The sequence below is a fragment of the Macaca nemestrina genome, chromosome 9 (assembly GCF_043159975.1).
Source record: "Macaca nemestrina isolate mMacNem1 chromosome 9, mMacNem.hap1, whole genome shotgun sequence".
NCBI classification, from domain to species: domain Eukaryota; kingdom Metazoa; phylum Chordata; class Mammalia; order Primates; family Cercopithecidae; genus Macaca; species Macaca nemestrina.
This window is the reverse complement of record NC_092133.1, coordinates 59,771,751-59,793,841: the sequence shown is the minus strand read 5'-3', so window position 1 is coordinate 59,793,841 and position 22,091 is coordinate 59,771,751. Positions and strand designations below refer to the sequence as shown.

General features: G+C 42.7%; 1 pseudogene; it reads left to right on the top strand.

Annotated features, from left to right (window-relative positions):
• Positions 1 to 14,421: 14,421 nt before the first annotated feature.
• LOC105466155 (large ribosomal subunit protein bL35m pseudogene) lies at positions 14,422 to 14,979 on the top strand (annotated as a pseudogene).
• The last annotated feature ends 7,112 nt before the right edge of the window (positions 14,980 to 22,091 follow it).

Below are 22,091 nucleotides of genomic sequence, written 5' to 3'. Positions count from 1 at the left end.
CACTTTTTTTTCTTTCTTTTTTTTTGGGGGGGATGGAGTTTTGCTCTTAGTTGCCCAGACTGGAGTGCAATGGCACGATCTCGGCTCACCGCAACCTCTGCCTCCTAGGTTCAAGCAGTTCTCCTGCCTCAGCCTCCAGAGTAGCTGGGATTATAGGCATGCACCACCAGGCCTGGCTAATTTTGTGTTTCTAATAGAGACAGGGTTTCTCCATGTTGGTCAGGCTGGTCTCGAACTCCCGACCTCAGGTGATCTGCCCACCTTGGCCTCCCAAAGTGCTGCAATTACAGGCATGAGACACCATGCCTGGCCTCTCACTTTTAATAAATGTTACCGCTGGCTACTCACCTAACAGCTAGGCAAATAGCCTAAAGAATGTCCTTGATTCCTTCTTTTCCTCAACCCCTAGATCTAATTCATCAGAACTTTTTTTTTTTTTTTTTTCTGAGACAGAGACTCGCTCTGTCGCCCAGGCTGGAGTGCAGTGGCATGATTTCAGCTCACTGCAACCTCCACCTCCCTGGTTCAAGCGATTCTCCTCCCTCAGCCTCCTGAGTAACTTGGATTACAGGCGTCCCCCCACCATGCCCAGCTAATTTTTTTGTATTTTTAGTAGAGACAGGATTTCTCCATGTTGGCCAGGTTGGTCTTGAACTCCTGAGCTACAAGTGTACACCACCATGCCCTGCTAATATATATATATATTTTTTTTGTAGAAATGGTGTTTCACCATATTGGCCAGGGCTGGTCTCGAACTCCTGACCTCATGATCCACCCTCCTCGGCCTCCCAAAGTGCTGGGACTACAGGTACATGGCGCCACACCTGGCTAATTTTTTGTATTTTTAGTAGAGATGGGGTTTCACTGTGTTAGCCAGGACGGTCTTGATCTCCTGACCTTGTGATCTGCCCGCCTCAGCCTCCCAAAGTGCTGAGATTACAGGCGTGAGCCACCACGCCCAGCCTTCATCAGAACATTTTATCCATTCTACTCTAAACTCCATCCCAAGTCCTTCTACTCTTCTCCATCTCTACCACCATTATCACCACCATTACCACCACCATGCTAATCTAGGCCACTATAATCTCTACCTGAATGATGCAAAAGTCTGCTAACTGGGGTCCTCATTTAGAAATGAACTACCCCTGGATGGCCGGGCGTGGTGGCTCACGCCTGTAATCCCAACTGCAGCTACTCTGGAGGCTGAGGCAGGAGAATTGTTTGAACCTGGGAGGCAGAGGTTGCGGTGAGCCGAGATCACACCATTACACTCCAGCCTGGGCAATAAGAGTAAAACTCTGTCTCAAAAAAAAAAAAAAAAACGAAAAAGAAAAAAAAAAAAAAGAAAAAAAAGAAATGAACTGCCCCTGGATGTATCTACCTAGAGGAAAATAAGTCAGTATATGAAAAAGATACTTGCACATGCATGTTTATAGAAGCACAATTCGCAATTGTAAAAATGTGGAACCAACCCAAATGCCCATCAATCAATGGGTGGACAAAGAAACTGTGGTATATATATAAAATAGAATACTACTGAGCCATAAAAAGGAATTAATGACATTTGCAGCAACCTGGATGAAATTGGAGACTACTAACCTAAGTGAAGTAACTCAGGAATGGAAAACCAAACATCGTATGTCCTCACTCATAGGCGGGAGCTAAGCTATGAAGATGCAAAGGCATAAGAATAACACAACAGACTTTGGGGACTCAGGGCGAAAGGGTGGGAAGGGGGTGAGGGATGAAAGACTACAAATCGGGTTCAGCGTATACTGCTCGGGTGATGGGTGCACCAAAATCTTACAAATCACCACTAAATAACTTACTCATGGAACCAATTACCACCTGTTCCCCAAAAACCTATGGAAATAAAAACAAATTTTTTAAAAATGAACTACGCTTGGAGTTCTCTTCATTCAATTTTCCATTCAACAGGCAATTCAGTATCCCAGGAAGCCAGCAGACAATGTCACTGAACACCTGAGGTGTGGGTATTGGAGAGAATTCACCTCTTCCCAGTTTGAACCAAAGAACCCTAAACAGCACGCCACTAACGTCTACATCATCTTTTTACTTGTACTCTCATGTGTACTTGTAAATGGGCATCTAGATATATTGTGTTTAGTTGTGATCACTTGTAATGCAAATCTGTGATCTTGAAAAACTGAAGTAAATTTAATTATAGTTTACATATTACATATTCATAATAATTTTTATTGTCCTACAGTTAGCAGTGTATATAGTGAGAAGACATACGTGGATACATTTTGCAGGGCAACCTTTTAAACAAGTCAAACCTCAATTCCCTAGGTGAGAGAAACCATTGGTGGGGAGAGAGCTACGGGTGGAATCAGTCTGTAGTATGCATGACAAATAAAGAAGTCAAATAAAAACAATAAGAAATGTAGATCTTTAGTCAAACATAAATGGTGTATTCTTTTTCAAAAAGACTAAGGGTCTTATCAGTTTATGCTTATTACTTTGAGAGGTGTAGGACCAGGTGATCTTGACCATGAAGGAAGTTGTGCAAGTCATGAAAAGTTCACCAAGTATGTCCATGTTACAGAGGAAATGACATGTATAGTTAGTGAGAGGGGAACCTAAATGTTTCTGGCAAAATATGATTTTCTCAGACCTTTCTTATTTCGATCTTTATGTGGCGTTCCAAAAAAGTTACTGATGGTTGAATCTGGAAAGATCAGGCATACAATTAGAGATTACATTTTTCATACAAATAGGAATATGAGGAATATTCTTTATAAACAGAAAAGATCTGAAGCTAGGACATGCTCTTTTGACTATATTAATAATGAAACTTCTCTGACGTGGAATAAATTTAAACCAAATTCACACTAAATGATTTATAGGATTGCTCTTACATTTTTCCCTCTGAATTTTGAATTTCCCACCTTGAGTGTCAAGTGGGAATTTCCCACCTTGAGTGTCAAGAAAGGTCACTTGGATCAGAGAATGCTCCAGAGTTGCTGAATATGCTTTCCCCCTGCCCTCTCCACCCGCCGTTTGTAGGCTTCTATATTTATCCACTGACCTGGATAAAAAAAAAATTTACTGTTTTTAAATAGTCCTTTAGGGCCAGACGTGGTATCTGATGTCTGTAATCCCATCACTTTGGGAGGTTGAGGTGGGAGGATCGCTCGAGCCCAGGAGTTTGACATCGGCCTGGACAATCAAGCGAGACCCTGTCTCTACAAAAAATAAAAAAATAAAAAAATTTAGCCAGGCTAAGTGACATGCATCTGTATTCCCAGCTACTCAGGAGGCTGAGGTGTGAGGATCACTTGAGCCCAGGAGTTCGAGGCTGCAGTAAGCTATGATTGCACCACTGCACTCTGGCCCAGGTGACAGAGTGAGACTTTGTCTAAGAAACCAAAAAAGATACACTTATAGCGTCATGACTCTGGCAGAGTTGAGATATGAAGTAAGAGGGAAGAGTTTCTCCCACGGGTGCATGGGACACAGTATTTCCCATTTCTGGCTGTGCCTACATTGCCTTTAAATCACAGAACCATTTGGGAACATGGCTCAGAATTCTGAGAGTTGACCTGCCTGGTTTCAGAGGATGAAGGAGGCACCCAGATGGACCACTCAGCCCTCTCTGAGTGCTATGTAAATGTCCTGGAGGGTTTGGATTTTCCATGATAAATCTCTTTTAGCTTCACGACATTTCTCCTCCTTCAGGGGAAGGCAGGGAGTGCTGTCAGATGTCTCTCTATGTACATACTTGATTCATGAACACTGAAATTAGTAAAATTCACACATCAGCCTACTCCTCCTCCTTTAAGTTGGTCCCTAATGATCCTCACCTCCTTGTACTTATCTCTTTGCGTACTCTCCTCCCACAATGAATTAGGGCTGAGAACTGTTCTGAGCTACCAATAGAGTTATCAATGGGTGGCTTCTAAGGCTAGACCATAAGGGCATTGCAGCTTCCGTCTTGTCTTGGATTGCTCACCCTGGGTGAAGCCAGTTGCCGTACTCTGAGAACACTCAGGCAGCCCTGGAGAATTCATGTGGAAAGGAACAGAGATCTCCCACCAACAGCCAGCACCATCCTAACAGCCATGTGAGTGAGCCCCCTTGGACGTGGTTCCTCTAGCCTTGGTCAAGCATTCAAAAGGCTTTAGCTGACATCTGACTACAACCTTGCAAGTGACCCCCAACCACAAGCACCCATCCAAACTACACCAGACCCAGAGAAACTGTGAAAGAGAATTATTATTGTTTTAAGTTTGGGGTGATTTGTCATGCAACAAAGATGACTAATTCATCCTTTGAAAAGATAGTGGCAGTGGTGGTGGTGTTATGAACAACAAATTGGCTAGAGCTTTCTATTTTGTGATGTTAAAAGCATGGAATATAGGGCCGGGCGCGGTGGCTCAAGCCTGTAATCCCAGCACTTTGGGAGGCCGAGACGGGCGGATCACGAGGTCAGGAGATCGAGACCATCCTGGCTAACACAGTGAAACCCCGTCTCTACTAAAAATACAAAAACTTAGCCGGGCGAGGTGGCAGGCGCCTGTAGTCCCAGCTACTCGGGAGGCTGAGGCAGGAGAATGGCGTGAACCCGGGAGGCGGAGCTTGCAGTGAGCTGAGATCCGGCCACTGCACTCCAGCCTGGGTGACAGAGCGAGACTCTGTCTCAAAAAAAAAAAAAAAAAAAAAAAGCATGGAATATAAATTTACTCATAGTTTTCCAGAAGAGAAACATCCAAACAACCAGTCTATAGACCCTCTTAAAACCCAAACTCTGTGCTAAGGACTCAATACAGCAGAAGTTGTGATGTTGGTAGAAAAAGAAAGCAAATACTTTAACTCTGTTAAATTATTATGTTTTAGGAACTCAGCCTGCATGACAAAGGAAAGGACAAAAGTATTTTGGACCTTTTGTTTTTATGTCACAAACAGTTCTGAAGTTCAGAGGAAGGAACTTCAGTGTTTCCTTTACACCAAAGTAGGCTGAGCTGTGTTATTTTATTTATCAGAGAATAGGAAGTTACGTGATTATGAATTCTGAGTATCAGTCAGAATTATTCACAGCAAAAGCCTCTTAGGCTCTAACCGCTAATCCAAACTTTTCAGAAAGCAAGTTTTGTGTTCCCCCACAAACCCCGTGGAAACTTGTTTACCTTTCATAGGAATCTGAATTTAATAAAATCATTTATTAAATCAAAAACATTTTCTGTGCAAGCACCCCCAAAACTTAAAACGTAACACTGTGGCGTACAAGCCTGACCCTGCTGTTGTTAACAGCTGGAAGTCCTTCTTACTCCGAACATAGTGTCTAAATGGCAAAATACTGACCATTCTGTACCATTTAAATAAGTTTCAAGTTTATGTTGCATTTATTATCTCATTAGAGTCTTAAAACCCCTCTGTAGGTGGGCGGCTCATCCCATTTTAACTGATAAGAAAACTGAGGCACAGAGGTTATTAGTAGCCTCATTTCCTTGAACAATTTACCAAGTTACTTTATTTCTTTGAATAGTAAGTGGGTTGGACTGTTTTCGGAGGTCTCTTCCAGTCCTAAAATTTCTTTAATCCAAGCGATTTAGGCAAGATCAACTCAGTGTGTGAGTTACAAAAAGCACAGACGTGCAATTGGCAGATATGGATCTTACCTCCACCACTGGCTGGCCTTGAATACCTGCAGAAATCATTTAAGCTTTTTGAATCTCAGTGGTCTTGTCTTTAAAAGAAAGTTATTAAGCTATACCTGATCGAATTATTTGGAAGGCCAAATGACATAAAATACATACATCAGGTATTTGATCTGGAACTTTGATCTAATTAATCTCCCTGAGCCCTGGGTCCCCGTGCATAAAGTGCAATGACAGGCAGGAAGCAACTTCACTTTTGGTAATGTACAGTGGATTCTGTGGTGTGTCCCCTAGGTCCCCCTTCAGGACTGCGACACTCATTCTCCAGCTACCTGGGGTTTTCAGCTAAGGGTTCTCGGCTTAATCCCTCTAGAGAATTACTTGCAGCTGAAGGCAACTTATCCAATGTCACAGGCCCTTCCCAGTAAGCGACCCATATCCAATGCAGGGCTATGAAGGGCAGGCCCTCTTCCCTCAATCTGGGGAAAATATGAAAACTATCTCAGTCCAGAGCTCCTTTTGAGATGGGCTGAGTCTTTTGATATAACAGTCCTACCTCTCCCTCTGCCCCGTCTTGTTTCTTTCCCTTCCTCATAGATGCTGTTCCTGAGAACACTCGCTCCCAGGAACTTCTAGTGTGCAAATTTCCATCATCTCAGCATCTGTTTCCTGGAAACTCAACCATCATGTTGTAACATGATGACAGGGAGATAACAGACAAGGTAGTGCTTTGAACTGTAATGTTATCAGCAACATTAGATACTGTTTATCATAGCATAATGAAAATTATCTAGAAAATCCAGAACAATGTGTTTTTTATTCCTCCCATAAATTGTGCTTCTCTGCCACCATTCTACCATTATGGCCCCAAGGAAGAGAAAGGGCAAATGCCAGCTTGCACAGAAGTAGAAGACAATGTAGGAACAGCCTTCTAGTTAAAAAAGGAAAGTATAGGGAAACTTTCAGTTTAGGGAGAGAAAAGGAGAGATATGATGTTAGAGAAAGGAGTTCAGATGCTGGTGTCCACACCTTACCCCTCTTGGTGGTGGAAATCTGTGTGGGGAAGTGATAGAAATATCCAGATAGGCTGGGCATGGTGGCTCACACCTGTAATTCCAACACTTTGGGAGGCCGAGGCTGGCGGATCACCTGAAGTCGGGAATTCGAGACCAGCCTGACCAACATGGAGAAACCCAGTCTCTACTAAAAATACAAAAAAATTAGCTGGGCATGGTGGCACATGCCTGTAATCCCAGCTACTGAGGAGGCTGAGGCAGGAGAATCGCTTGAACCCGGGACGCGGAGGTTGAAGTGAGACAAGATTGCCCCACTGCACTCCAGCCTGAGCAATAACAGTGTCTCAAAAAAAAAAAAAAAAAAAAAAAAAGAAAAGAGAAAAGAAAGAAAGAAAAAAACCCAGATAGGTTCAGGCAAGACTGAGCTAGTGGCTGGATTCTCTGGAAACAGGCAGAGCAGAAAAGTTGTAAGAGAGGAGACACTCCATTAGCGCAGTACAGTTAGAAGCAATGGCTGAGCATTGGCAGAAAGAAGTCCAGATACACAAGCCCAGTGCTCCATACCTTTGTGCAACTGGTGTTTAACAGGCAATGCAGAAACTCAAGCAGGCCTTCCCTTTCTTCCACCCAGGGTGAGGACAGGAAACTGAGGATAGGAGCAGAAGCCTGGGTTAGGAGGAAGAGGAAAGAACTTTGTAAGACTCCAAAGCACTAAAGCCTGCTGAAAATATGACAAGTTGACTTCAGAGAGAAATCTTGATGAAAGAACGCCAGTCTGGGAGAGGGTTTGAAGACTGCATGGTAATCAGGGAGACATAAAAAAAATCACTGCATGCCACAGTGTAGAAATGTTTTCATCTTAAAAATAATTATTAAAAACATAGAGTTATAAACAAATATAAAGTGACTTACATGTTTTGGTTTGTGGTCTGTTTATATGTTCCAGAGATGTTTACTTCATATCTTAATCACTTTAACAGCCTTAAAGCTTTGACCTTGATAAAGTTTAGTATATAATATATTCCTCACTTATAGCTCTGATAGCTTTAATTTTCTGGAAATTATCACATTTTGCCATCTGATGCATTTCATGGGAAGTTTAGTGAAAACCTTCATTAGTAATCTAGTAGTTATGACTTGTTGACATTTCCGTTGTAAATTCTAATTTTGAATTATTTATGTATAACTGAGGTTTTATTTTACATTGGGCTGAAAGCTAAAATAATTTCAGATAGCCTTTGTGAATGCTGACTTAGATTCATTACATACAGCAGAAACATATTTTATAAAAACATGGGAAAAATTTGTAATTTGCTTTTACAATGAAAAGAACTTAGTATTTTAAGTATGAAGTTTAGCTAGTAATTAACGTGAATCAGATTATTTTGCTTTAAAAAATAAACTTTGGGGCTGGGCACAGTGGCTCACACTTGTAATCCCAGTACTTTGGGAGGCCAAGTTGGAGGATCACTTGAGGTCAGGAGTTCAAGATCAGCTTGGGCAACATGGTGAAACCCATTCTCTACAAAAATTAGCCAGGTGTGCCTGGCACCTTGGCTCACGCCTGTAATTCCAGCACTTTGGGAGGCTGAGGTGGGTGGATCAACTGAGGTTGGGAGTTCCAGACCAGCCTGACCAACATGGAGAAACCCCACCTCTACCAAAAATACAAAATTAGCTGGGTGTGGTGGCACATGCCTGTAATCTCAGCTACTTGGGAGGCTGAGGCAGGAGAATCCCTTGAATCTGGGAGATAGAGGTTGTGGTGAGCTGAGATTGTGCCACTACACTCCAGCCTGGGCAAAAAGAATGAAACTCCATCTCAAAAAAAGCCCAAAAAACAAAAATTAGCCAGGTGTGGTGGTGCACACCTGGAGTCCCAGCCACTTGGGAGACTGAGGTGGGAGAATCACTTGAGCCTCAGAGATTGAAGCTGCAGTGAGCTGAGATCACACCACTGCACTCCAGCCTGTGCGACTGAGTGAAACCCTGTTTCAAAAAATACATATATATCTAATATATGTGTGTATATATTTATGATTTTTAGATTGTTATCTAAGTTTATTTATTATTAATTATATTTAAAACAAAGCAGTAAAATATGTGTGTGTATATATATAAACTTTTGAAAACAGATTTTAAAAATAACTGCAATTTGAATATAATTGGAATTTTAGTATTTTCATTAAGAGTGTTATGCTTTGCTTTCTATGATTTAATACCTTTAATTGAAGGTCTAAGATAATAATATAATGTATAAAATAAAACATGACTAACAGCAATGTTTTTTCTAATTGTATTAAGTATTAATATGAATAAAATAACTTGAGTGCTTATCTAATGAACCTTAAGTAGTTCTGTAATAAATCACTAAACAAGAGATGTCTTTCATTTATAAATGTGTTAATATTTTCTCAAGGGTTTCCAGTTATTAAAAAGTTTAATGTCCCAAAATCAGAATCATAACCGTCTTTCTAAGGTCATTTTTGTATGATGCCATTTGTACCCTAAAAGTTTATATTCAAAATAATTCTTCAAAAAGTTAGGATAGTGTAGATTCTGTTCCTCTAATAGAAACTTGATGTGTTTTCATAATATTAATATAGGTTTGTTCTAATTTCATTATGTCTATACAAGCATTCATTTTTTAGTGGCTTAATTTTTTTTGTTTAAAGATGCTGTTGTAGTTTTAATAGGGTTTGGTGATTTTAAATATCAACTTCTGCTATTATTTTCAAATTCTAGTCTTGACTGTGTGATTTTTTTTTTTAACACATGGTATTTTTATCAACTACCATGGAAAGTTCATATTTCATAGGCTGACTGGGAGAAAAGAGTAATTTGTGATGCTAATACATCAATTTATTTATAATACAGTAAAAATATTATATTGGTATTTACAGAATCACAAACAATTTTTGTTAAGCTCAATTAATATAGGGCAAATTTTGTCTAGTTTTGGGCTATGAGGTAGCAAACAGTTTATTATAACTGCTTTAAATTTTCTCTTCCAATATAACAAAGCAAACATTAACAGTTGCATTTACAAATTTTAGATTGTTATCTAAGTTTATTTATTATTAAGTAATTGTATTTAAAACAAAGCAGTATTTGGGAAATATGTTGGGAAATAATTGGGAAAATATATTGGCAAAGGGTTATGTTTGTAGAGGGCTTCTTAATGTGTTATATTTCTAAAATGTAAACTTACCCTTTTTCATGCTTAAGTAGGGAAGACATAAAATAAAAAAAGTTAAAAATTGTAGTAAAATGCATTTATCAAATTGAACCATTTGGGTGGTCTTGACATACTTTTGGTTGAGTATTAACTTCAGTGCAGCAACTGTTAAAGTACAATTTTTATTTAAGATATGCCTCTGAGATTTCAAAAAAATGTACATATGTTCATAGAAAAAAATATGGCCAGGATATACTCCAAAATGTTAATAGAAGTTTCTTCCTCAAGGAAAGTGATTTTTATTTCCTTTTTCATATTTTCTGTATTTTCCAATTTTCCTATAATAAGTATATTACTTTAGAGTCATAAAATAAACCAATAGGCCGGGAGCGGTGGCTCAAGCTTATAATCCCAACACTTTGGGAGGCTGAGGTGGAAGGATCACCTGAGGTCAGGAGTTCGAGACCAGCCTGGCCAACGTGGCAAAACCCCGTCTCCACTAAAAATACAAAAAATAGGGTGTGGTGGTGAGTGCCTGTAATCCCAGCTACTTGGGAGGCTGAGGCACAAGAATCACTTGAACCCGGGAGGCAGAGGTTGCAGTGAGCCGAAATTGTGCCACTGCGCTCCAGCTTGGGTGACAGAGCAAGACTCTGTATCAAAAATAAAAATAAACCAATAAATGCTAACAAAGAGCTTGAGAGGAATGACCATCTGACTCAATTGGTAAAAATTCTCTGTAATAAGAGGACTGGAAAGCAGGCAAGGAGAGATCATAGAATGTATCCTAGAGTTTAAGGAGAGCTAGTGAAAGATTTGAGTCTGGCAAAGATCATCGTAGGTGCAGTGTAACAAATGGGTTAGAAGGGAGTAAGTGAGAGGTATAAAGTCCTCTTAGTAGATGTCTGCAAGAATCTGAAGGAAAAAACTCTGAGGTCTTTGTTTATATTGAGAAACAAACCTTGTGTACTTTCTGAGATCTCCAGAGTGCCTGTTGCTTTATTTTTGAAGTTGGAACAAGTACCACACCTTGGGCTTGGGATCGGCCTTCCTGAGAGCCACCAAGCGGCCAGATGACACAATCCAGTGCAGGGGTGTTTATCTCTACATGAGGTAAACCTTCACCAATGGCAAATGGATCCAGGAGAGAGACAGGAACACACACTCGCTCTTTTTTCTCATGTGGAATAGTCCAAGATGGAGTTCTTCCTTGTTAACCCTTCCAGGGATGTCCCATGCCTGCTGAGTGACTTGGTGTATGACTGCACAACAGTAAACAGTATAACAGTGCATCTCATTGCGTCCCATCTACCCCTCTTCCTCCCCCTCCTTAGCAGACTGCTTCCTGCCCTGCTTTCAGCAGTAGCTGGGCTTACACCACCTTTACCAACATAGTGGCACCAGAAGCGAGTGAAGAGGAGAACAAAACTTCAAGAGATATTTAGAAGGTAGTATTGGTGCCAGTTTGGTGGCTGATCTAACATGTGGGGAGTGAGTGAGGGGGGTATATTTAAGATGACTCCTAGGTTTCTTTTTTTTTGAGACAGAGTCATTCTGTTGCCCAGGCTGGAGTACAGTGGCATGATCTCGGCTCACTGCAGCCTCTGCCTCCCAGGTTTAAGTGATTCTCCTGCCTCAGCCTCCTGAGTAGCTGGGATTACAGGTACATACCACCACGTCTGGCTAATTTTTGTATTTTTACTAGAGACGGGGTTTCACCATGTTGGCCAGGCTGGTCTCGAACTCCTGACCTCAGGTGATTTTCCCACCTCGGCCTCCCAAAGTGCTGGGATTACAGGCATGAGCCACTGTGCCTGGCCCGACTCCTAGGTTTCTAACTTGGACAACTAAGTGACCAGCACCAGCACAATTCCTAGCACATATTAAGCCCTCAGTGAATATTTACTGATGAATAAATGCCTGACTTATGGGATCATAACTAAGGTAAAGACTGCAGAAGGTGTTTATTAATGAATCATATGTAGAATAACCTCAAGGAGGTTTTAACAAAACTAGTTGGGGGTGTTTGCAGTTCTTTCTAAAGAGGCATTCATACAGTTATATATGAATGAGTCAAGGCCCTAGAAAGAGAAGTGAAAAGCTGAGCCGGGAAGGGTGCTGATAGCCTGTTCACAGTTCAAACAGGTTTCACTCTTGTTAAACTTGAATATGGACCTAATCTGTTCCAAATAATATAGCTGAGTTTAAACTATTCCAATTGTCCATGATTCACAAAGCATCCAGGTCCAGTTCACATAGTGCAAAATCTAGAACCTCTCATTTCTGAGTTATTTTCATTTTATGAAAACCACAGAAAAACAGAGCTAAAAAGCCTTCCAAAGGTTATCTGGCCCACTCCCTTAGTTCAGGAATGATTTAGTACACAGGTTTAGCAAGATCACTGGTATTTATTTTTCTGTAGAGCTGACTGACAGTCAACTACCAAATAACAATATTATGTTATGGAAATGCCGGCCAAGAAAAGCCTACAGAATTAAAAAGGAAGAAACTTTTTTTTTTTTTTTTGAGACAGAGTCTTGCTCTGTTGCCCAGGCTGGAGTGCAGTGGCACGATCTTGGCTCACTGCAAGCTCCGCCTCCCAGGTTCACGCCATTCTGCTACCTCAGCCTCCCAAGTAGCTGAGACTACAGGCGCCTGCCACCACACCCGGCTAATTTTTGTATTTTTGGTAGAGACAGGGTTTCACCATATTGGCCAGGGTGGTCTTGAACTCCTGACCTTGTGATCCACCAGCCTTGGCCTCCCAAAGTGCTGGGATTACAGGCGTGAGCCACCACGCCCAGCCAGAAACATCTTTTGTTCAACTATAATTGGGTGGTGACCCCTGATGGTACAGTTTTTTGCAAAGTTAGGGGTATTTTGGCTTAAATGGAATCTATGGCTAAGCAAAAATGCTAGACTAGAAATGGTTATAAAGTAATTACTGCACTTGGTGCTAAAATTAATATTACTGGTCTAAAAGCATAATGAAAATTCCAGTGCCAGTCACTTCAGGGTAGTTTTTTTTGTTTTTTGTTTTGTTTTGTTTTTTGTTTTTTGAGACAGAGTCTTGCTCTGTCGCCCAGGCTGGAGTGCAGTGGTGCCATCTTGGCTCACTGCAAGCTCCACCTCCCAGGCTCACGCCATTCTGCTGCCTCAGCCTCCCCAGTAGCTGGGACTACAGGTGCCCGTCACCACACCCGGCTAATTTTTTTGTATTTTTAGTAGAGACGGGGTTTCACCATGTTAGCCAGGATGGTCTCAATCTGCTGACTTTATGATCCACCCGCCTCAGCCTCCCAAAGTGTTGGGCAGAGTAGTATCTTACAAGTACTCAAGTTATTAAGTCCCCAAGAAAGGGGAGAACCAAGTACAGCCAAATAGGTTTGCTTTAAAAATACTCAGACACCGCTTATTATGCTCCAGGCACTGTTCTAAGAAGTTTATATTATTAATTTAATCCTTATAACAATCCTACAGAGGTTGTACTATTATTGGCCCCATTTCACGGATGAAGAAACTGAGGCATTGAAAGGGTAAATAACTTCCCCAAGGTCACACACTAACGTGGTGAATCCAGGATTCAAACTCATTATGGAACTTCTCTGCATGTAAGGACCATGCTGTTCAAACTATCAGCATCTTTAAACACCCAGCATGGCACACTGATCATACTGTGAATAGCATAGGTGAACTAAGAGAGAAAGTAGATTCACATCTCCCATCTCATACCTGTTCTAGTGCATACACTTACTGAGCAAAAATAAACACACTTCCTCATACTATTTAAATTGTTCTCATTCTTTTTCTCTCTGTCACTGAGTGACCGTAGTTTGATTTGCATATTTACTGGCTGCCTTTTCCATGACAGGCACAGTTTTGGACTGGAGGTTCCTTGTTGAACAAGATTGACCAAGACCCTACACTCATAGAACGTGCATTCTAGAGGTAAAGCAAACAATCATCAAGTAAACAGGTAAACAGGATATTTGATAAGAGATGTGAAAGTGAATAAAGTAGGGCAATTGGTTAGGGAATGGCTATGGCTATGGTGCTTCATTTATTTTAGGTGTGGTGATGAGGGAAGTCCTCTCTGAGGCAACATTTGAGCAGAGACCTGAGTGAGGTAAGAGAGAAAGCCATGTGATGGTCTGGGGGTTGAAAACGGAGGAAACAGCAAATGCAAGACCCTAAAGTAGTAGCCCGCTTCATATTTCTGAGGAACAGTGACAAGGCCAGTTCCCGGAGATGAGTGAACAGGGAAGAAAGTGATAGAGGATGAGGTGAGAAGATTAGGCAAGAGTCCAGTCATATAGGCTGTGGTGAGGGAGTGTGGATTTTATCCAAGTGTGAAAAGAAACTACTAAAGGATTTTGAATAGGAGAGTGAGCACGTTTCATTTGTATTTTTTTAAAAAACCACTTTGGCTGCTGTGTGGAGAATGAAATATATGGTGAAGGAGTGGAAGCAGGGAAAATAATTAGGAGGTGATTGTAGCAGGTTGGCCAAGAAATGATGGTGGTTTGGACTAGTTGCTAGTGCAGGAGGTAGTAAGAAGGGATGGGGTTTGGGATACATCCATATCCATAAATTAGAGCTGAGAGGGATGGCTGCCTCTGCCTTTGCTGGTGCGGTGAGGGCAGCTTTAGGAATCCAATGGCCTTTGAATGTTTTGGCATCTTCAGCCTACCGAAACTGTGTCAAGAATGCCTCTCTTATTTCTGCATTGTCCACAGGACGTTTTAGTCATATTCAGACACCAGTTGTTTCCTCCACTCCGACTTATCACATCTGAGAGATACCTGACATGTGGGCATACTTCAGTGATCCTTAATAGAGTGGCCCCCTTGCTTCCAAGTGTCCTGAAGCTGCCAGTCAGATCTCTAACATACTTCAATACACGAAAAGGCAAGAGAAAGACTGTGAAAGCTGTCATCTACAGGTTTCTTCGACTTCATTGTGGCCTTTGGGTGAGGAGAAAGTCTGGTTATAAGAAAAAAATTATGGAAAAAGGCACCTGCAGGAAAAAAGCGATTGAGGGAATTTGTATTCTGCAATAAAACCCAGAGTAAACTCCAATGGCGACATCCTCTGAGAGAGGCGAAACTGGTATGTTGATGATCCTTATCAGAAGTAACAGGATTGAACAAACCGGAAAGTATAGATCAGAAGTTTCACTTGTTTCTCAGTTATTGAATATGTATCTTTGTGTACATGATATATTTGCAAAAAAGGATAAGTATAAAACTTGATGTAAATTGTACCAATGAATATGTAAACATACAGTGACAACATTAAACTTATAAAAGTTTAAAAAAAAAATTAGACCTGAGAGGAGGGGCTGATCCACTGGATGTGGAGTGTGAGAGAGATAATTTAGGGAGCTGAGGGAGCTGTGTTATTATTTGGGAAATATTTTTCAGGGAAGATGATGAGAAAAAAATTGCGGAGACATCTGAAGGTAAAATGGGACTAGAGCCCTGACCACAAAGGCCACAGTTCTATCTTGAGGAACTTTCTGAGAACATGACAGGCGACCCACAAGAGGGCACACTTCTCTCTTCCAGCCAAAATCATGGACACCTTCCATTCCAGTCCCTTCTGCTGCTGAAAAGTCATCCTTCAGGCCACAATCATAGACAGAAGAAGAAAATTCTACCTTTTTTGTAGGTAAGGTATTAGGAAAACTTACCGGGTGATTTGTGTGTATACAGAATCTCTACTATAGATATGCTAGAAATAAATACATATGTACCTCTTATTTTTAAAAAATATATAACGTATATATTAATATATCCACTATATATATAGAAATACGTTGGCCGGGCACTGTGGCTCATGCCTGTCATCCCAGCACTTTAGGAAGCTGAGCAAGCAGATCACAAGGTCAGGAGTTCCAGACAAGCCTGGCCAACATGGTGAAATCTCATCTCTACTAAAAATACAAAATTTAGCCTGGCGTGGTGGCATGCGCCTGCAGTCCCAGCCACTTGGGAGGCTGAGGCAGGAGAATCGCTTGAACTTGGGAGGTGGAAGTTGCACTGAGCCGAGATCGTGCCATTGCACTCCAGCCTGGGCGACAGAGTGAGACTTCATCTCAAAAAAAAAAAAAAGAAAAAAACTGAAGAAAGAAATACGGCCAGCGCGGTGGCTCATGCCTGTAATCCCAGCACTTTGCGAGACTGAGGTGGGTGGATCATGAGGTCAAGAGATCGAAACCATCCTGGCCAACATGGTGAAACCCTATCTCTACTAAAAATAAATTTTAAAAAATCTAGCTGGCATGGTGGCATGCACCTGTAGCCCCAGCTACTCAGGAGGCCAAGGCAGGAGAATCGCTTGAACCCCGGAGGTGGAGGTTGCAGTGAGCCGAGATTGTGCCACTGCACTCCAGTCTGGTGACAGGGCGTGACTCTGTCTCAAAACAAAAACAAACAAACAAAAAGAAATACGTTAGTACATACACCTGGTTATAATTCAGTACTGGTCTGAGTTCCTTAGCTTCTCTCATCACTCCACGATTTTTTTTTTCTCTTTCTTTTTTTTTTTTTTTTTTGGTTAAGAGACAGGGTCTCACTATGTTGCCCACTAATCTCAAACTCCTGGGCTCAAACGATCCTCTTGTGTCAGTCTCCCAAAGTCTGGGATTTCAGGTGTGAGCCATCACACTTGGCCATGATATTTTGTCAAGCCCAAAGCCTCTCAAAGTCCTTCCCTTCCTGGTCAGGGCTCTGGAATACACAGAAAATACCCCTTGGACACAGCTACCTTTGAAACCAAAGAGTTTGAGTGTAGGAAGGAAGAACTAGTCCAACCCTTCTTTAACTTTAAAGCAAAGGAAGCTGAGCCTGAAAAATTTAAAAGACTCCTATAGTTTCAGCAGCTCCCCTCTATACACAATAGCCCTGACCTTTTCAGAATTGCACTTTCTGTGCATCTAATATATTTTTGAGTTCCCAAATTTTCACTTAATACAGAGGTTGCCTTGATCAGATTCTTCTAAAATTCCAAAGGAAGAAGGGGCTATGCAGAAAAAGAGATGTTTTCAACATACATCTGTAATACCTTATCATCACCCTAGTGAAATATTCTGAAAGAACGAATAATCTTCTTTGGGAAGAGGTTATAATGGGAAACCCAGAAGTCAAATCCATGTTTTAAAAGGCTTTCACAGTATGATGAAAGACCATGTGTGCATCACTATCATTTCATCCAATTTCCTCTAGTTAGACTGAAAATTCTGCCAGGGGAAGGACTGGAGATGTGCCTAGAGTGTTGTGGGTTTTATTCATTCAACCAGTGTATTAAAACTCATACTCCTTTTAAAAAAGGATCTCTGGAGGCTACCTAGTTACCATTGCCCACACCTTTCATTTTGGTGGTAAACAGTCTAATTACATTGATAATGACAATTATGTCCTTCCTATGCATCAAACTTTGTGTTAAGCACTTGATTTGTACTATCATTAATCCTTAACCCTTACACCACCCCTATGCTACTCTAAAATGTACAGTTACATTTTAGAAATAATGAAGCTTGCCAGGCATGGTGGCTCACGCCTGTAATCCCAACACTTTGGGAGGCTGAGCTGGGAGGAATGCTTGAGGCTAGGAGTTTCAGGCGAGCCTGGGCAACACAGTGAGACTCCCTATCTCTAAAAAACAAAAATAAAAAATTAACCAGGTGTGGTGGCATGCGACTGTAACCCTAGCTCGTTGGAAGGCTGAGGCCAGAGGATAGTCTGAGCCCAGGAGTTTGAGACTGCAACGAGCTAGGATCGTGCCATTGTACTTTAGCCTGGGCAACACAGTGAGACCCTGTCTCTAAGCAGCACCAGGGGCATAAGAGATTGAGTAATTTGCCACGAGTCACAGAAGTAGGCAATGGAAGAGTTCATATTTGAAAACTAACCGCAGGCATTTAATACCCTATTTTCTTTTGATTCTCAGTGAAGCCTGGCAGTCTTTGGGAGAGGAAACCCCAAGGCTTGTTCACAGTTTCAGCTGGTGAATAAGGTGGGACCCATTCATGCACTTTGCCCCCAACGGGAGATTTGCCATAAATTGAAGACTCTGAATAGTCACTGGGTTTGAAAGAGAGTATGCGTCAACTGGGACCATCCAATGAAAAAGGACCAACATCATTTAACATAATTTTCTTGTTGGTTATGATTTTTTTCTCTAAGGATATTTTCCCCCCTCTGGTTTTCTAAATTGTCACAAAACATTTGCGCAACGACCTGGGGTGTTATGACACCCTTAAATGAAAATCTGAGGACAGCTTGGATGAAGGACAGCTTTTAAGTAAGAACACAGTCCGCCCTCGCCTTGGTTAAACAAATCGAATGGAAACGATTTGTTCAAGATGGGAGCATCCAATAAACGCAAGCTCTTCGAAACAGCCCTGATTCCCTGGCAAACGCTGTTGCTTAGCGAAACGTCAAAACCCCTACGTGCAAACAAACGTCTGAGGGGCGCCCCCGCCCTGCGCAGGCTTCTCCAGGCAGCTCGGGCTTTGGAGAACGTCTGGAGGACATTGGTAGCTTCTCCCTCTCCGGTTAAAGACTTGGGTAGGGGATCGAGGATCTCCGAGTCGGGTCATCTGGGCTGACCCGCATCCCGACTCCCAGGACTATGCAGGGGAGCTGGGGGGCGAGTCGCTCCGCGCCAGGAAACGCCTGCGTCTCAGCTCAGGAACAGAGGCGAGAAGCAGAGGGGAGCCCCGCCCTCGTTCCAGACCTGGAGCAGTGCGCCCCTCCCCCGCCCCGGAAACATCCCCGCCGCCCCTCCCTCCACCACCACCTCCCGGGGACCTAGGTTATAAAATCCCACGCAGTGGGGCGGGCACGGTGACGGCGGTTGGGGGGATGGCGCAAGCCGCCACCGCCCACTGGCACGGCACCAGCGCCCTCCAGCACCCAACCGCCGCCTTCCTCTCCCCGGCGAGGCTCCAGCTTCCCTCCCACCAGCCCAGCCCCCCAGCGCGGCTCCTGCCTCACTGCACCCACCCGCCCTGCACCACAACCTCCCAGCTCGGCCCTGGAGAGCGCCCCCCCCGCATCTGGACTCCCGCTGTCCGAGGGAGGAGCCGCAGCCGCGGCCGCCCCGCCCTTGGCGTTCTTTGATTCTCCCGGCCTCTGGGACATCTGGGTGCCGAGGGTTACGTGCATCAGATGTGGCTCCTGGGCCGCCAGATGTGCGCGTTCCCTGCCCGGGGCAGGCGGCCGGCGAGTCTGGGCGGACGCGTGGGAGGGGCTGGGAGTTTTCCCTCCTAGCTGACTTAAAAGCCCGCAGAACCTCAAGCCCCCTAGGCTCCCGGGGGGGGAGCCTGGGCCTCCTGGCTCTCCGGGACTCACTGCCCAAAGGAAAAGTTTCCAGCCCAGTCTGTGCCTCGCCGCCGAGCAGCCCTTGGGGCTTCTCAAAGTGGTAGAGAAAATAGGGCAGTTCTACAGGATGCCCCAAAGAAAACCCTCATATGTCGACCAGCCGACCTTAGTGCTGGCGTGGGACTACAGCTGCGTAGCCAGCAAACCCCAGGTGGGGGAGGGGGAGAAGTGGCGGTAGAGTTCGCATCTGGGGCTTGCTCTAAAGCGCTCTTTGACCGCTTTTGGATTCCATATTTGAAGTTGAGAGTCGTATTCCACCTGGTACAGGCAGTTCAGGGCACGAGAAAAGCCAAGTGAACTCTGTGACTCAATCCCCTTGGAATGTGCCTGGAATAATAATAGGGACTTGAAAGGGTTTTATGGCCGAGGTGGCTAGTGGAGACCAGGCTCCTATGCCTTGCAGTTGGCGGACGGCCGAGGGGGGCAGTATTGCCTTATGCAGAGCTTCTGCGCCTGCAAACGGGACAAAAATAGTCGGAGCATCTGGTTTAAATCAACCAAAAAGCATTTCTATCAGCTTAATCCACCGGCCTGCAGAACCGACAGAACAGGACAAGCCAAATATATTCCCGGTACTCTTTTAACACTCCTATAATAGCTGAGCCCAATCACACTTTACCGCTGGGATTTCTGTGTCCTACCATACAACTGTCGTTATTTTATAGATGTTGCAAATTAAACTTCCTTTTCTGGGGTTGTGTGTGGGCATGTGCTTAAGCAGTTACATTTGCAAGCAACGCTCGACTACGCTGCCCTTTTCGTTTTCCTTTTTCTTTCTCTCTTTTGGTATGAGATCTTAGAATAGTAAAAAGTATCTGAGGCCAACATATGGGTTGCTTACACCACTAAATATATAGCTGCATTACCCTCCCTTAACGCCCTAATCAGAATTCCAAAGGCAAGTTGGAACAAAAGAAAAACGTGTCTGAGTGTAAAGGGAGAACTTGTGCCAAGAATTACAGTCGCAGGGTAAATAACCTTGTTTTCTCCTTCATCAGTGGCCGCTACCAAGCCCCGTTCTTGGAAAGTGGCCAACAGTCTGTCTGGTGGAGGGTGCTGCTAATTAGAGAGAACCCATAAACCTCTCTGTCAAAGAGGGCATGTGACCTTCCCTTCAAGTCTGAACAATAAAGCTGGCGAACTGCAGACTGCACTCAACACTGGCTGCCCCGCGGATTCCCTAAATAGGAACAGGATGAAGGCTAGGCTCAAGAGGTTACCATAGCTCTGCTCCCACACTTTGAGGAATCGGTCACTCCACTTCCCCGTATAACTTGTTTCAATTACTCTCTACAGTCTATTTAGAGGAGAGAAGCTTGCAGAGAGCACTCATTGTCTAATCTAAATGAGGAAGCAATTATTACTTGCTGCAGTCTAATGTGTTTTGAGACTGGTGGGTCAAAGAGCAACCTGATTTCTTGTAACGTGTCTTTGCACTTTGGAAGATACACCTTTTTAATTACATTTATTTACTCCTGCTTTTATGAAACATTTGTCTATTAAGATTACAAAATTAAGGTGTTTTTCCCCTTCTCAGTCTTCAATGTCCTTTTTAATTTTAGAATTTAAGCTATTGTAAACACCCCAACTACTTTTGCATATTGCTTAATGTTAAATTTTTTTTAGTGCTATCTTATAGGCATGTTCTCTGATTATAGCAAAATAGAGTTCTCTAAGTCTTCCCTTCTTTGTTTAATTTACCTCTCTAGGAGCCCCCTTGCTAGCTTTAATTTTATACAACATGTTGTAAACTATAAATAATACAGCTCCACTTTCCTAGAACATATGGAAACTGTCGCCTGCTATATATCCTAACTGTACTTGCTTTCAGCTTAAAGACTGAATAAAGTTAATCTCCTGTGTAAAAAGGCATTTGGCCTTTTGTGTGTGTGTGCATTTTATCAGTTAAAACCCAGTATGGAACAGCACAAGAAATTCTTCTTGTTGTGAACAGAGCACATAAAAGGGTTTACAAGGTGTGGTTTGAAGAGAGGAAGCCATGGAACAAATGTTGGTGGAAAGGAGAGGAAGGAAGGAAAGTACTTCCTGAGAGGATACTCCTCCTGTTTCAGCATCCACTTTTCAGACTCTTCCTGTTTTAGTCCTTAACTGATTGTAAATTATTTGTCTTTATTTTTTCTATTCACTTTAAAAGCATCCTTTCTCTCTGTGCTAAACCAAATCCATTAACTTCCAATGACTTAACAACTTTACTTCATTTAACGTTCTCATAATCTGAAACTTTTTAAATTATATAATACATATATGGAAGGAATCATTTCCATGTTAACTTTCCAAGTATTCTTTGATCTCTAAGATAACCAACTGACGGAATTAACAACAGAGTCCACAGTCACAAACATTGCGGTTGCTTGGGTCGTAGGTTGGTCACTGTTTTTGTTTTTGAGACAGCATCTCACTGTGTCACCTAGGCTGAAGTGCAGTGGTGCGATCACAGCTCATTGCAGCCTCAATTTCCCGGGCTCAAGAGATCCTCTTGCCTTAGCCCCGCAAATAGCTGGGACTACAGGCGTGAGCCAGCCACCACGTTCAGCTAATTTTTGTATTTTTTGTAGAGACAGGGTTTTGCCATGTTGCCTAGGCTGGTCTCCAGCTGTGCTCAAGTGATTCACCCGCCTCAGCCTCCCAAACCGTTGGGATTACAGGCATGAGCCACTGCACCCGGTCACAGGTTGGTCAGTGATGAGTCTTTTGTGTATTTGTAAAATCGGGATGATGCCTCCTCGCAAAGTGTGAAAACAAACATATACTAATGTTGGTTATCACAGCTGAATATAAGGGGCATCACAAGCCTTATAAAGTATTAATTCTTCTTCCAAATACATCACGTGCTACATCCCCTTTACAAGATAAATTAATAAAATATTTA